Genomic DNA, 16,853 nt, shown 5'->3' on the forward strand with positions numbered 1-16,853 from the left:
GACGGGCTAGGTCTGGAGACAGCTGGGACAGCCAGGGAATTTGAGCGAGCACAAGGGAGAAACGATGGGGGCGAGGAAGACTCAGGAGGGAGAGGTTTGTGGAGACAGGGTCGCCCACGGAGAGACTGAGGCAGAGAGGGAAGAAAGGGCACAGAGGGTATTTGGGCTGGGAACGACGGAAAGAAAGGACAGGGGAAGGGGAAAGGAGACAGGGAAAGGATGGAGGAGCCGAGGCAGAGACGGAGAGAAATAAAGTAGAATCGAGCGAAGGACAAACCAGCAGATAGATTGCAGCTGCTCGCGGGGCGGGCGGGAGAGCCGTTTTCCTTCGGGTGCTTTCCCCAGCTCCTGGGAGGGTGCCGAGGGGTTGGGCGGACTCCTCCCCCGGCCACTGGGAGGAGAGAGGGTGGGGTGAGGCTGCTCAGCCCGGCCCCTTGGCCTCCTCTCCCTGGCCTGGCGGCTGGTGGCCCCAGACCGAGAGAGAGGAAAGCCAAGTGTCCCCAGCCCTGTCCTAGGAGGCTGGAGGGTTGGGGCGCGTTCCCTACGCAATCTCAGCGCACAGGTAAGGTGGCAAAAGCTTGATGGTCCCCGAAGAGGAGCAGGGGAGGTCACTGCAGGGGACCTGAGAGCCACTGGGGCGGGAGCGTGGGACTCTATACCAGGGGATAGTGAGGCAGGGGCAGGCCAGGTGGGGGGACGCAGTGAGGGGGCGGGTCGCGGACAGAGCGGGAGGGGCGACGCTGCCAGGGGGCAGAGTGAGGCAGAAGCAGGCCAGGTGAGCGACGCAGTCAGGGGGTCGCGTCGTAGATCGGGAGGACAAGGGGAGCTCTGCCAGGCGACAGCAGCAGGGGCAGACTTGGTGAAGGACAGTCGGGGGGACAGAACATGGATGGGGCGAGCAGGGGTGGGACGTTGCCAGGGAACAGGTCAAAGTCGAAGCCGGTGAGGGGCCGGGCAGGGGACGCCAAATGTAGTAGGGGCCGGAGCGAGGGTGGGAGAGGGTGATGCCTGGGGAACCGCTTGTGGATGGGGCTGGCAGAGGCGGGGTGCTGATGCTGGGGTCTGAGTTGTGGATCGGAACCCGGGCGAATCCTAGGCGCTTCCTTTAGTCACCTTGCCCTCAGGCTTCCTCCTGAGCTCACACAAACACCTTGGGAGCAGCCTCCTCCCTACTGCGCTGCTCATCCCCCATCCGCACCCCCAAGAGTCCTGTGCCCCTGTCGCCGGTCTCGGCTTCTCGGTTTCTGCACTAGCCAAGACCATTCCACCCCTCATGTCCTGCCCGAGCCGCTGGAGGAAGTCAGGAAACTGCTGACTGGGATGACCATAAATCCGTGCTATCTAACTTCAGTGGGGCTCTCGTGACCTATCCGTCCCACCAACAGTGTGGCAAACCTTTCGTGCTCTCCTTAAGCCCTCCAACGCTCCTTCCCTCCTTCCTATGACCTTGTCTTCCGTTTTACTGAGAGTATTAAAGCCATCTGAGGTGACCTTCCTTACCACCCACCCCCCATCCTCCAGGTGTCCAAACCTCTCTTTGCCCTCATTCATTCTCTCCCCTGTCCCCCTTCAGTCAAGCCTCTTCCAAAAGAGGTCCCAAAATCATCTTAAGGCACAAGATGACTTACTGAATCACTCCGTCGCTCAATAGCCTTCTGTAAGTCTCTTGGATAAAACACAAACTCTTCATTACGACATTCAAAGCTCTGGCTCTAACGATAAAAAATGTCAAGTTTTTCCAAAATACTTTTTTCACAACCCCGCCCCCCCCCCCCAGTATTGTAAGGTGTTACCCTCATTTTGCAGATGGGGAAGCTAAAAATCAGAGAATGTCAGGGCTAGTTTCCAAGGGTTCATAGGCAGCTCTCCCTGGCTCAGGTGCGGTGATCCTCTTAGGGCATCAGGCTGCCTCTCTTGGTAATTTTCCTCTTGGTATGATTTATTCCCATGGCTACAGTGACACTGTACCTTTAATAATAACTAATACCGCACTTTACAGTTATCTCATTTGATCGGCATGACCACCCTGGGAGGTTGGTACTATTATCCCCATTTTACAGGTAAGGAAGTTGAGGATTATGGTTAAATGGCTTGTCCAGAATTACCCAGCTTGTAAGTGGCAAGACCAAGGCAGGATTCAAACTCACTTTCTCCACCGCACCACCTATTTATTGACTCCTCGCTTTCTTATCGCCCCCTAAGTGTGGGGGTCCCCTAAGTTTTTATCCTCAGACCCCTTTTTTTCTTTCCTCATACTCTCGGTAATAGCATCATATAGCATCTTTATGCGGATGATGTTCAAACCCAATCGGTGCCCTGAGCTCCAGGCCTACTTCTTAAATAGTCAGCTAGACATTTCCTCGTGGAGTCTCCACCAATCAATCAATGGGCACACATTGATTAAGTTCTTACTATATACCGGCATTCTGCTAAGTGCCGGAAATACAAAGAAAGGGAGGAAACTATTTATTAGCGCCTTAAACGCAACAGTCAGTCAACTAAGCATTTATTAAGTGCTTACTATGTCCCTAGTGATGCAGTGGATAGGATGCCTGGCCTGGAGTCAGGAAGACTCATCTTCTTGAGTTCAAACCTGGCCTCAGACACTTACCAGCTGTGTGACCCTGGGCAAGTCACTTAACTCTATTTACCTCAGTTTCCTTGTCTGTAAAATGAACTGGAGAAGGAAATGGCAAAACCACTCCAGTATCTTTGCCAAGAAAATCCCAAATGGGCTCACAAAAAGTTGGCCCTGACTGAAAGTTCTACAAGAGGAATGTGCCAGGCACTGTGCTAAATGATCTCTGCTCTTCAGGAACTCACAGTCTAGTGTCCCACGTCTTCTCCCCTAAATATGCTCTTTTCCCCAATTTCCCCATTTCTGTTGAGGTCACCACCATCCAGAGGGGCACTGGAGCCAGGGGACAGAGCCAGTTATTAAAGGTGGGAGCGGTTAAACCTAAGAAATCAGCAAATACTACAAACCGGAGCTTGTGGGATTGTTTTGTTGATTGGCTAGGTTTAAGAGGAGAAGGTGCCGATAATTCAGATTAAATTTAAAAGGAAGCCCTTCATGCATTATTTCCTCCAGAGCCTTTTGTTTGACTTTCACTAGGGCATTCAGGCCACCTGCTTCCTCGTAACCCAGGTTTGGGCCTTCAGAGGCACCTTCGATTCTCCCTTCTTTCTCACCCTTTGTATCTCATTAGCTGCTAGGTCCTTTTCATTGTGTCAGGAGAGTAACATATAGACTAGGATGGTTGAAAGGTAGGGGTTCATGATGAAGAGAGATTTGTCTGAAGAGGAAATTTGGAGCTAGACTGTGAAGACCTTTGGGATGGAAAAGAGAGGGATTTGTACATGATTCTAGAGTCATATAAAAAATAACCGCCTAAGCAACATAACTGGTGAGGGCTGTGGTCAGACATGTGCTTAAGGGACATTACTTTGGTACTTGTGTGGAGGATGGTTTGGACATGGAGAGAAGAATTGGGGGCTGCCATGATAGTCAAGAGGTGAGGTGATGGTGGCGGCGTGTGAATGGAGAGAAGGACAGTGGCTCTTGGCCACTGATGGGTAGTTGTGTGTGGAGGGGGTGGGGGCAGGGAAGGGAGATGATCAGTGGTGAAGAGGAGAAGAGAGGGCATCTCCGAGGTTGGGAACCAGGGCAGCTATGACGAGGTCAGGGAACCATATGTTTTAGGGGTGCTTGAGACCCTAAAATACCTACACACTGGGTCCTGCTCCAATGAATTCGACTCAAGCCTTCTCACAGCCAAAGAAAAACAAAGCTTATTATGGATTCGCCATATTGGGTTGTCTTAAGAAATCTCACCATTTGTGACGCTTGTTTTCACAAGTGGGCCAGATGCCATCTGAGGTAGATGGAATCTGAGCATCTTCATGGAGACAAGATGAAACTTATATACACAAAGATTGTGAGAGGGATCTAGGGTGGAACTGGGGTGATGGGAGGAGGGGTTTAGGGAGGGTCTTGAGGAGGAGCTTGATGGGACTGGGGTGAGGTCAGACTCCAGGAACCAAGAGTACAGGATTAAAGGTGGGAAGTAGCTGAAGGCTACCTGGAGATAACACACCTAGTAGGGCTAGGCTAGTTTAAGGGTAACAGATTTAGGTTTAGACACTTCAACAGGATCAGGGTTAAGTGTAACCTAGCCTAGAGATTTGGGCCTAGCAATAATGAAAGGCTTATGGCCTCAGGCAAACACCTCATCTAGTGGGAAGATTTAAGGGGAGTTCAAGGGGGCTCCCACAAGTCTAAACCCCATCAGATAGAGCAGGGCTGTCCAAAATGCACCCCACAGTGTGATTTATGTGGCCCTGCCACAAGCATGGAAATTTACATAAATGCTTTAGTAAAGGAAGCCGAGCTAGCGCAGAACTCCCACTAAAATGGCAAATCAAAATATATTGTCTATTGTTTCAATAAAAACTTAAGGTCAGACAGCTCTGAGATAGAGCATTGGACCTGGAGTAAGGAAGACTTGAGTTCTCAGCTGGCCTCAGAAATGCCTTAACTGTGTGACCTTGGGTAAAGTCCCTCTGCCTCATTTTCTCAACTACAAAATGGGGGTTATGATAGAACCTCCCAGGGCTGTCATGAGAATCAAATGAGATAATCTTTGCAAAATGCTTTAGAGCAGAGCCTAGAACATAGTAGGTACTACATAAATGCTGGCTGTTATTATTATTATTATTATTAAAAGTTAATTAATTTTTTTCAGTTTACAACACTCAGTTCCACAAGTTTTGGGGTTCCAAATTTTCTCCTTCCCCGTCTCCTTCCCCCTCCCCCACAAGATGGCGTGTGATCTGATATAGGTTCTACATATACCTTCACATTAAACTTATTTTCCCAATAACCAAGTTGTAAAGAAGAATTACAACCAATGAAATGAACCATGAGAAAGATGAAACAAAAGAGAGAGCAAACAGTTTGCTTCAATCTGCATTCAGACTCGTAATTCTTCTCTGGATGTGGACAGCCTTTCCATCATGAGTCTTTTGGAGCTGTCTTAGAATCTTGCATCGTTGAGAAGAGCCAAGTCTATCAAAGTTAGTCATCATGGAAGCAATGTGTCTGTGGCTGTGTATATTATTATTATTTTAAATGTTTGGAACAATGGCAGTGCTTTCCATAGAAATAAATAAGGTAAGAAGAGGAGTGAGGGTTAGGAGAAAAGATAATGAATTTAATTTGGAATATTTTGAGTTCTAAGTCTCCGAAAGCCAGGTGATGTGGGACTGTAGCTCTGGAGAGAGTGTGGGGCAGGGAATGAAGTTCTAGGAATCATCGGCTTAGAGATGATAATTGAACCCCTGGGAGTAGGTAAGATTAGCCAGCCAGAGGCTGTAGAAAATGAAAAGGGCCTAAGAGAAAAGAAATGATGGAAGATTCTCTTTCCATCCCCAAGCCTCTCCCACTTTCACCTCTCAATCAAATCAAATCAATCTGAACTGCCTACTCTTTGCATGTTAAGTGATAGGGATACAAAGACAAAACTAATACTTAACTAAAGCTAATTTGTAATTATCATCTGTTTACTATTTATTCTCCTTTGCTGTTCAGTATTTTCAGTCTTCTGGTTTCCTAGGCAAAGATACTGGAGTGATTTGCCATTTCCTTCTCCAGCTCATTTTACAGATGAGGAAACTGAGCCAAACAGGGTTAAGTGACTTACTGAAGCTGGATTTGAACTCAGGACGTTGAGTCCTACTGGTTCGAGGTGTGGCACTCCATCTACCTCACCACCTAGCAAGATTGCCTACTAGATTGTAGATTCCTGGAGGACAGGGACTATCTCCTGTTTTTATATCCCTTTTTTTTTCTCCTAGTATAGGGCTTTGCACATAGGAAGCACTTAATAAAGGCAGCGAATGCTGAACTGAATTTAATTCTTTGCCTGGTCCAGCACTGCCTACCTTCAGTGCCTCAGTTTCTCTCCATTGCTGTTTGATTCTGGTGGCTATTTCTGTGTTCCTGCCTTTGCCTCTCAGCTCTGTCTACATCAGCTTCCTAAACCAGGTCCCTGGGAAGTGTCAAATCCTGAAATAAATCAAAGCTATGAGTTGAGGAATAAAGCATCTTTGGTTGAGATAACAGGGTAGCAAACCTGCCACCCTGGGGAATGTCCAGTGGATTTCCCAACTCCAAGACCCATGCCAAAGCTTTAGGAGGAGAGGGGGAGGGGGCAGTATGAGGTAACAAGGCTTGGTCACGAGACCCCAGTGGCCCTTGGCAATCTGGCTGTTTTGCCTTTTCGTGCCTTGAATCCCATTGGAAGGGGGCAAGGACGCCAGAAGCTGAGATCCAGCTTGAGCTGGGCTCCCCGCGAGGCAAAATCCCTGGGTGGGAGGGACCTGGGGTGTGGTTCAGCTCAACCGAATCTAGAGTAAATATCTTAAGAGTGGAAATGTATTCTGACATTACAACAATCATATATGGGAGTGGCAGTCCATATTCCATTTGGTATTAAGAATTTCTGTTATTGTGTTAACAATTTTCTGTCACTGGGGCCTGGGCCCCAGGGGAGAGACTAGAAACTGGCCTTAGCACACTTTTCCCCACCCTTTGAAGCATGACTCTTGCCCAGCCATATAATAATAGCTCATGTAATGCTTTAAGATTTGTGGAGAGCCTTCTGCACAAGAGTCCCAAGAAGAAGGTAGTATAAATATTACCTTCAGTTTCCACAAAAGAAAACCTGGGGTCAAAGTGGTCAAAGACAGCACCATAGAATTTAGAGCGTGAAAGAACCTCAGAAAATGAACATCTAGTCCATCCTCCTCAGATGAGGAAAATGATGTTCAAAGAAATGGCTAGCCCAATGACACACAGTGTTAAAACTTATCTTCAGGCCTCCGCAGCTTCTATTTCTCACTTCTGACCCCACCCCTTTCCATTTTCCCCCCTCCAAAGGAGTCAGATTTCTCCTGCTGGTTCCCTGACCCCTGGAGAAAGGGCCACTAAGGGTGGGAAATATGCCCTAGCTTCCTTCTCCACAGCCACCAAGCTAGCTCATTCCTTGTGGTCATAGGGAGGTCAGAGGTCAGGCAAATGACCACAAGGGAGACAAAATCGGGGAGAGGAGTTTGCTTCAAGTGGAATTGAGGTTTGACGGTAAGAACTTCCCTGCCTGTTCTGACCAGGTGATTCTGGACTGGGTCCTCAAAGAGAGAGTACACTGAAGTCAACAATCATTTGCTGAGAAAATATCACGTACCAGGCATATTAGGTAGCTAGGTGGCCCCAGTGGCTGGGGGCGTAGTCTATGCTTTATAGAAAGTCTTTTCCTTTTCCGACATGCTTTGTTCTAGAACCCTTTCTGGCCCTCTTCTTCCGTGTCCTATGATTCTGTGCTTTGGGGGGATGCTCAGCTTGGGCCTCTACTCTGGCTGATCTAATATTAATAGATTTAACAGCAGCCTACCCTTCTATCTATTCCTTGGCAAGCACTCATCCAGTAGGCAGCTAGGTGGCACAGTAAATGGAGCACTGGGCCTGGAGTCAGGAAGACCTGAGTTCAAATCCAGCCTCAGACACTTACTAGCCCGTGTGGCCCAGTGGATTGAGCACTGGGCCTGGAGTCTATAAAATGAGAAATAATACCATCTACCTCCCAGGGTTGTTATAAGGATAATGAGATAATATTTCTAAAGACCTTTGGAAACCTTAATGTCTTCACGTTATTCCTGGGAAGTGGACAAATGACCACTTCATCTGCAGGAACATAATAAAAATAGATTTTCACATAGCATTTTGAGGTGTGCAAAGGACTTCATAGAGGTTATTTCAGTTGATTCTCACAACAGCCTGGTAAGGTAGATATTACAAATATTCGTATGCCCACTTTACGGAGGACGGACACCGAGGCTCGGTAGGTTGTGACTTTTCCAAGTTCTCACAGCATCAGAAGCAGGATTCAAACCCAGTTTCCTTCTGACTTCCACATCTGGTATGCTTTCCACTGCCCTACACTAACTCAAGACAGGCCCACACAAGTGGAGGGACTTGCCCGAGGTTGTATTAATGAGTGACCTAATGCTGGAGCCTGGACATAGAACCTAGGTATCCTGGCCCATAGCACAGCACAAGACCATTTATTAAAATACCTTTTTGCATTAGTAGGATGCCTTACACTCATCAAAGTGTTTCTATACTTGTCCATTATCCATTGAAATCTCAGAACATGGAATGTTAGAACTGAGATGGATCATAAAAAATAGAATACAGAACATCAAAGCTAGAAGAAACCATGGATCATAGAATACAGGTGCGGGAAGAAACCACAGAGCAGGGGGGCCTAGAATGCCAGAGGTGGAAGGGACTATAGGACATGAAACACTGAATGCCAGAGGACATCATGAAAGAGGAACAAGAAGCCTAGAGATGGGCATTGAATGGACCCAGGCCATATGAATTGGTGGTGAGGCAGGGCCTATAAAAAGGTCTTATTCTATATCTGGGCAGGCAGGGCCTCTGCCACTCTGCTGTGCCGGCTCCAAGTCGGGGCATCTATGGTGTTAATGCCAGTAACAAAGTTGGGGCGGGAGGGAGGGAGAGAGGGTGTCATTGGGGAGAAGTCCTGCCAGTTTCTTCATGCCCAGGTGAATCACTGGGCCTGCGCTTCTGCCTCATGTTCACAGGAAAGTGCCTGTCCCTGTACAGGATGCCTCCTTCCCTGCAGCCATGCCCACATGTCCCCGGCCAATAGGGTCAAAGGCTGCTCCCAAACTTACCTCAGTTGTGAAACTCTCCATCCATGTCCCCCACCCTGATCTCCACTCCTCAGTAGGGAGGGTCACTGGGTACATTTCTCTGCCTTCAGGCAAGGCTGAGCTCAAGATTCAGTACAGATCACTGAGGGCTCCCCTTCATCCTTTGTCTCTCCCTTCCCCTGCCCCCCAAATCTGTAAAATGAAGGTTTCTCTCTAGTCCTTGATAATAGTAACTCACATTTTTGACTCTGTTCAAATTTCACCTCCAGGAGGCCTTTCCTGGCAACTGCCGGCCACCCCCAGAAGGCAGCTGGTGGCACAGTGGATGGAGCTGGGTCTGGAGTTCAAATCTAGCCTCAGAGACTAACAAGCTATTTAATTCTGGGCAAGTTACTTAACTTCTATTTGCCTCAGTTTCCTCAGCTGTAAAACGTTGATAATGTTAATAGCACCTACCTCAAAGGGCTGTTGTGAGATAATATTTGTAAAGTACCTGGCACAGTGCTTGGCACACAGTAGGCTCTGTTAAATGCTTTATCTCCGCCCCCCCCCCCACATCCTCTCTCATCCTAGTGTCTCCCATCTCAGTGCATTTCAGTTTGTTGATATCCTTCCTAAAAATGTACCCAGAACTGGACCAGATGTTACCAAGATATTCTGTCCAGGACTTCGGATGGTGGGACCATTCATTGATCCTGTGCCATGTGGGATAGTGGAAAGCCAAGGATCTGAAATCAGGAAGGATGTGGGTACGAATGGTAACCCTGCTACTTAGAATTCTGGATGACCTTAGCTAAGTTGCCTTGGATCCAGTTCCTTATCTGTAAATGGTTGTACATGGCTGGATGACATCATCCTCTCTGAAGTCTTGCAGTCCCCAAGAATGTAGCCCAAGGTGGCATCAGCTCTTTAGCACTCCTGTAATGCTGTTAATTTCACTGGGCTTTGAGGGTAATATGCCCTGGGCACGCTGATTCTGGGCAGAATTGAGGGAGAGGCAGCCCTGACATCAGCTGTTGGCCACTGTCTCCCTCATAAGCTTTTGTTTCCATACGCTGACCTTGAATTGTTCCCAAGGTGGTGGGAAATGCTTTTGGGACACAACAACCCAGCTTCTCCCAGGCTGAGACTGGCCTGAGCCTCTCGGGGGAGAGTATGGGCCCACTAGGTGTCAACTGGGTGGGAAAAGATGGTAGTTTAGTCCTGACCTAGTACCTGGTCCCTCGGGACTGCTTAGCTCTACTCCTCCCTCTTCCCCTTCCTGCTGGCCTCTCCCTTTCAGCCTAGGTGGGGCTTGGAATTTCTGTGCTCTGGGCTTGGCCCTAGAGTGGTGAGACTCCATTCCTCCCCTCCTCCCCCTCCCACCCCTTCTTTGTCAATAGTTACAGAAACAAACCCTTGGAATCCATTCCTGCTCCCCCACCCCTAGGATTCCTAGCTTCAAGGTCATTTTTAACTAAAAAAAAAAAAAAAAACACCTATGTTTACGTGCGGCATCAAAGAAAGTGCTGTGCTCCATGAGCAAAGCAGAACTGCAGTAGTTCAAAAGAATTGCAAGATTCACAAATCTACAGACATCTCCACTCCAAATGTTCACGTGGATTATTTGTGCCTGGACCCCAAGATAGTGATGTCACTTTGGTCCTCTTTGAGCCCAAAGGACAATGACCAACCCCCCCATCCCTACAGGACCCGACTCCCCTCACCCACATGAGGGATCCCTGTGACTTGCACATTTTCTTACCCGTTTTTAAAATTTTCTTTTCTTTTTAAAAATTTTGAACAGGAATAATAAGGTCAACAAATGTGAACGTTTCCATATCCAAAGAACAGGAAGGGAGCATTATATATATAAAGTGAACTACTTTGTAAAGGTTTTTAAAGTAATGTTAAATTTAACACAATAGTAATACAATTTCTCTGCTTTTCTAGATCCATTTCTGAATTTCCTTCTGCCCTCTTTTGTAAATTGCTCAATGTTTCTTTGATGCTCTTTTCTTCTTATTCTATCCTCACCAGCTCTCTCCCACAATCCCCTACCCCCATCTATAAGTCCCTTGTCACAGATAAGTCCATTCAACCAGAACAAATCTGAACATTGGCCCTGTCTGCTGGTAGAAGTTTTATTCTGTAGCTCTCGGGCAAGAGGTGGGAGGCCTGCTTGGTCTTCTGAAGTTACTGTTAGTCATTGCGTTGATTGGCATTCTTAAGTCTTTCTGAGTTGTTTTTCTTTACTCCGCCGTCACCCTTGAGTACGTTATTCTCCTAGTTTACTCACTTCCTTTATCACTTCCAGTCTGACTTCCTTGGTTTCTCCAAATTTGTCCTTTTCATCACTTCTTGCGACACATCATCATCCCTTTAGTCATTCCTCAAGTGATAGGCACCCTTAATTTAATTTTAACCCTCAAGTTACTTTGCTTTGATCAGATGCCCATAAGTTTTCAGAGCTATGAAGGACCTCAAAAATTATCAAGTCCAGCTGAGGCCAAGAAAGAAGGAACCAGCCCAACGGCACATAGCTGGAACTCCCAACTTCCAATCCAGTGTTCTGGGCTGCAGCCCATCCTTACTGTCACCACGTATTCACCTAATGGTTTCATGGTTCTGTGTGAGTGTGGATGGACTGCAGTCTGAGTTGTGGGGGGAAATAAAGGATTCTGTGGAATAATAGTCTGAGAGCCTGCTGTGTATAGTGCTTTATTGCCTTTGGTTGAAAATTGTCTCAGTTGGGCTAGATCCAGAGTGGGAAAAGACTATTCATAAGACAGTCAAGTCAATCAATAAACATTAAGTGCCTACTATATGCCAGGCATTGTGAAAAAGACTGGGGATACAAAAAGAGGGAAAAGACAGTCCCTGCCCTCAAGAAGGGGAGCACAAACAAATATGTACAGATTATAAATGGGGTAAATAGGAAATAACTAAGAGAGGGAAGGGAACAAGAATTGGGAGGGTTTGAGAAAGACTTTCTGTAGAAGCTAATAGGTGGAGATGAGGAGGGATAGCATTCCAGGATGGAGGGACACTAGAGAAAATGCCTAGAGCCAAGAGATGATGTGTCCTGTTCATGGAACAGTCAGGAGGTCAATGTCACTGGATTGGAGAGTATGTGGTGGGGAGTAGGGTGTAAGGAGACTGGAAAGGTAGGAAGGGCTTTGGACAATCAATGAAAGCCAGAGTGTTTTGGGTTTAAGGCATGGTCCTTAAGAAAAAAACATCTAGCTGTAAACCCCAAGATATCTTGCAAGGATTCAGTGATCAAAATTTACATTCCTTTGGGCAGAGCCCCTGAAGGTAAGGGTATGATACCCTATGTGGAGTTTATTGAGTAGGGGGCTAACAGGATCAGCCCTGTGCTTTAGCAAAATCACTTCAGTGACTGAATGGAGTATGGATATGGAGAGACTTGAGGCAGGCAGATCCACCAATCAAGGCATGAGGTGATGATGAGGGACTGCACAAGGGTGGTCTCAGTGTCAGAGGAGAGAAGGCAGCGTATTCAAGAGATGCTGCAAAGGTGAAGTCTAGAAGCATTGGGCATAGCTTGGACATGGGGAGGTGGGGTGAGATAGTGAGGAGTCCAGGATGACTCTTAGGTTGGCAGCCTGGGTGACTTTGGGGATGGCTGTTGTCCTCTACAGTAATAGGGGAGGTGGGGTGGAAGGAGGGTTTAAAGGGAAAGAGCCAGGAGTTCCCTGAGTGCTGGAGATGATGGTTCTAGTCTTGGCTCTGCCTTTTCGTGGGCTCTGTGACCAAGGGCAAAGCATTTCTCCTCTTTGAGATGCAGTTTCCTTTTTTGTGAGAAAGAGATGGTATATGATAACTGTGTATGGTATATGATAGCTTGGACTTTGGAATCTGGAAGACCTGGGTTTTAGTCCTGCCACTGACCCTGAGCAGCTCCTTGAGCTTGGTCCAGACCCTTTTTCTCTCTCAGGGCACGTCTTTGAGATTTAAGTTACCTGGAGTTGCTGATGTGCTTATGTGAAAGGAATTCCCTCCACTGACGAAATCATCAGCCCAACAAAAAAAAACCAACACTCCTTAAACCAGCTAGGTGGGACAGTGAATAGAGCATGGGCCCTGGTGTTAGGAGGACCTGAGTTCAAATTCAGCCTCAGACACTTACTAGCTGTGTGACCCTGGGCAAGTCACTTCAACCCTGTTTGCCTCAGTTTTCTCATTTGTAAAATGAGCTAGAAAAGGAAATGGGAAACACTCTAGTATCTTTACCAAGAAAATCCCAGATGGGGTCACGAATAGTCAGACAGGACTGAAACTGTTCAGCAACAGCAACAAACAACCAAACAAAACCTGCTGATGGAAGCTAAGTGGTTCAAATCCAGCCTCAGATATTTACTAGCAGGGTGACCTTGGGCACGTCATTTAACCTCTGCCTTATTTTTCTCATCTGTAAAATGGGGGCAAACATATAACAATAAAACATGTGTAAAAATCATGAGGATAAAGTAGGACGGTATCTGTAATGCACTTAACACAACGCCTGGCATGGATAAATGCTTATTCCTTTCCTTCCTCCCTCTTCCTTTCCCCCAGACTCCCAGAAGCATTGGGAGGAAAATACTTTATAAGGCACAAAATGTTATAGCAAGGAAGACCCAATAATAAACGATTATTTAGCACTTCCAGCTTGTGTAAAGTTCAACATTCCCCTCATTTACTGGAGGACCAGAGAGGTCAGACCACCTGCCCAGGGTTACCCGGCTCATGAATGGTAGGGCTGAGAGTCCAGTCTGGCTGTCCTGACTCGGCGATTCTTTCCGTTCCATTATGGTTCTGTGCCTAAAGATGAAGGGTTTGGTGGGATGGATCACTAAAGCCCCTTTCAGCTCCGCTGTCCTGCGATTCTGTGATCTAACATCAAAGTGTCACAAAAATTACTACGTGTTAAAATAGGAGACCTGAGCCCTTTTAGGGGCCGGCCCTGTCCTGCCTCTTCTCAGATCCCTGACATTAGCTGTCAAAGTAGTAAGAGCATTAGACTTTGGAATCAGGAAGACCCGAATTCAAATTCAGCCTTACTAGCTGTGTGACCTTTGGCAAGTCACTTAACCTCAGTCCCCTTCAGTTTCCTTGTTTACAAAATGAGGATTATAATAGCATCTGCTTCCCAGGATTGTTGTGAGATAAGATTTGTAAAGTGCCTAACCAGCCTTAAAACACTATATATACTATGGTACTGAAAGTCGTGAAGCACCAAAGTACTGTATGTGCGGCTGCTTGTTGTGTTATCTGTTGTGTTGTATTATCTGCCTGTTTCCCTCCAGTAATGATTGATAATAATAATAACTGACATTTACAGGGGGACATAAGGTTTATAAAGAGCCCTCATCCAACAGCCCCAGAAGGCGGGCAGTGCAAGTATTATTCCCTTTTCACAGATTGGAAAATGGAGGCACGTAAAAGTTAGGGGTCTTGCCCAGGGTTCTATAAGGAGGCAGTGTGGTGCAGTGGAGAGAAAACAGGCTTTGGAGTCAGAGAACCTGAGTTCAAACTCTGATATTTGCTACCGTGGGTGGGTGCCTTAACTCCTGGGCCTCAGTTTCCTAATCTGTAACTAGATGGGGCTGGGCTAGAGCGGCCTCTGGGTCCCTTCAAGCTCCAGATCTTGGATGCCATGACCCAGTGATTATCAATGAACGGCAGACCTGGAATTTCCACAGCAGACCGCACTGCCTCTTCACCCCCACTTCCTGTGGCCTGCCCAGCCTGGGTGCCATTGCTCAACCCCAACCAGTCTGACTGCCCCGTCTGTGCCCTGGCTTCCTTCTGAGTCCCTGCCTGCCCAACCTGCTCAGACCTGGCAGGGGCAGGGAGTGCAAGTTTCCGAGTGCAAAAAATGACTCACCCCCGACTCCCTCCCTCTGAAAGTAATGAATGCCTAGATGGATGGGTGGAATAGGGTCCTTCTTTTCTTCCACCTTTTCAAATTCACCCTGACACTGAGTGCCCAGTTCCAGGAAATCTGCCCAGCCCTCCCTGCCCAGGCCCATACTATTCTTTCCTTTATCTCTACCTCTCCACATTTCTTTGTCGTCCTTCAAGGCTTAGCCCAAGTCCTGACTTTTCCAGGGAGCCTTCTTTTTCACTCTTGGCCCCCACCCCAACCCACCCCACTGTCTTCTTTCTCTGAGCTCCTGCAACCCTGACTAGAACTAGAATGAGGATAAGGGGTCACATTTCTATATAGCAAGGAAGGAAGGACACAAACTTTGATTAAGCTCCAGCTATATGCTAGGAATTGTACTAAGAGCCCGGGCTACAAACACAAGCACAATGAAAGACAGTGCCTGCCCTCAAGAAGCTTCCATTCTAGTGTGGGAAGACCTCACATAAAAGGGAGCCAAGAAGCATGGGGAATGGTTATGGGGAGGAGGGAAGTTTTAAGGTCTAGAGAAAGCCAGGAACAGGGTGAGGTGGGTCGGGAATGGGGGTAGGAGAGCCTTGTCTCCTCCACAAATGGAGGCTCCAGGAAAACCTCAGCAGTGAGAGAGGGGGAATGGATCTTGTGGGGGGATAGACCAGGGTGAGGAGGCTGCACAGATAGGAGAGTGATGCTGGGTGAGGCAGCCCCAGGCTCTCAAGGCAATTCCAGGGTGAGCCAGCAGAAGAGGGGACACGGTTTTGAGGTCCAACGAAAGTGAGGATCAGGCCCAGGTAGAGAATATAGACTTTTAGAGTTGACAAAAATGCCTCGTGATGTTTCCTACTTGTTTCCTGTGTTGTAGTTTTGTCTCTCCAGCCAGATTAGAAGCTTCCTAAGAGCAGGGATCATGTCTTTGGCCCCTTGGGCCTTCCCTGGGACAACTTGGGGGTTTGCATCCTCTTGGGGGCTCTTGTGGACCTTAAAGTCAACATAAATTAGCAGTTTGACACGGCAGTCAAAAAAAACCCCCAACCTGATCTTGGTGGGTATTGTTTGTTTGTTGTTTGTCCTTCATGACATCAGGGAGGTGATGCCATGGCACACAGGAGAATTGGATTTAAGTGAGGCAGGGCTGTGCAAAGTCACCAGCCTCACTCTCTCCTCTGTAGCCATCTGGTTCCAGTGGCCAGATATAGATCAGGAGGACTGGAGATGGCCCAGGATGTGGTGGGGAACCTTGACCTTTTCAGGCTAAGGTCTTTAACAGGTTCCAGTTTGACTGAGGCAACGCCCATTCAGTGATTAAGGCTAGGTCAGAAATAAGGCAGAGAATGGCCTCTTTTACTTAGTCAAAAAAAAAATCAATCTGGGAGGGGAAGACCTTCAGGTTTCTAGCCAAAACAGAAATAAAAGTAGAATGTCTGGAATGGGGGAAGCATTAATTCAGTATTTATTAAGTACCTACTAAGGGCCAGGCACTGTGCTGGGCTCTAGGAACATAAAGACAAAACTAAAACAATCTCTGCCCTCAAGGACTTTACATTCCGTTGGGAAGAAACAATACATACACAGATGAGTCAGTACGATGTAAGGGTAGCAGCTGGGTGGCACAGTGGGTAGAGTGCCCAGCCTGGAATCAGGAAGACTCATCTTCATGAATCCAAATCTGACCTCAGTCACTTACTAGCTGTGTGACCCTGGGCGAGTCACTAACCCTGCTTGCCTCAGTTTCCTCATCTATTAAATGAACTGGAGGAAGAAATGGTAAACCACTCCAGTATTTTTGCCAAGAAAACCCAAGAGTCTAACATGACTGAAATGACTCAACAACAAAAAAAACAATTAGGAGAATTGGGTAGAAGGTGGCACTTGAGCTGACCCTTGAAGGGACATCCAGGTGAGGAGAACATTCCACAAATGGGCTGACCCTCTTCAGAGTCACAAGTAAAGAATGTCAAATTGGGAAAACAACCTGGAGGCCAGCTTGGCTATAGTAGAACGTGTGATGAGGAATAATGTGTAACCCACTGGAAATGAGACGGATTGTGGCCAGGCTGTGAAGGGCTTTAGAGGCTAAACAGAGGAGTTTCTGTATTCACTTAAAGGAGACAGGGGATCACCCAAGGTTCTTGACTTGGTTATAACTGTGATTTGAGAAACCATGTTGGTGAATGTGGAGAATGGAGTGCAAAGGGGAGAGATTCTCATCAAGGAGACCAAGTAA

At 47.4% G+C, this 16,853-nt stretch overlaps 1 protein-coding gene across 1 annotated transcript in view; it reads left to right on the forward strand.

The window, feature by feature from the left end:
* The first annotated feature begins 490 nt into the window (after positions 1-490).
* The window catches only part of ALS2CL (ALS2 C-terminal like), a 56,993-nt gene continuing 40,630 nt past the window's right edge, over positions 491-16,853 (forward strand). Inside the window, exon 1 of the mRNA XM_036738442.1 lies at positions 491-562. The gene's annotated coding sequence lies outside the window, so the exon portion shown is untranslated. The remainder of the gene's footprint in view (positions 563-16,853) is intronic.

The sequence above is a fragment of the Trichosurus vulpecula genome, chromosome 9 (assembly GCF_011100635.1).
Source record: "Trichosurus vulpecula isolate mTriVul1 chromosome 9, mTriVul1.pri, whole genome shotgun sequence".
NCBI classification, from domain to species: Eukaryota; Metazoa; Chordata; class Mammalia; order Diprotodontia; family Phalangeridae; genus Trichosurus; species Trichosurus vulpecula.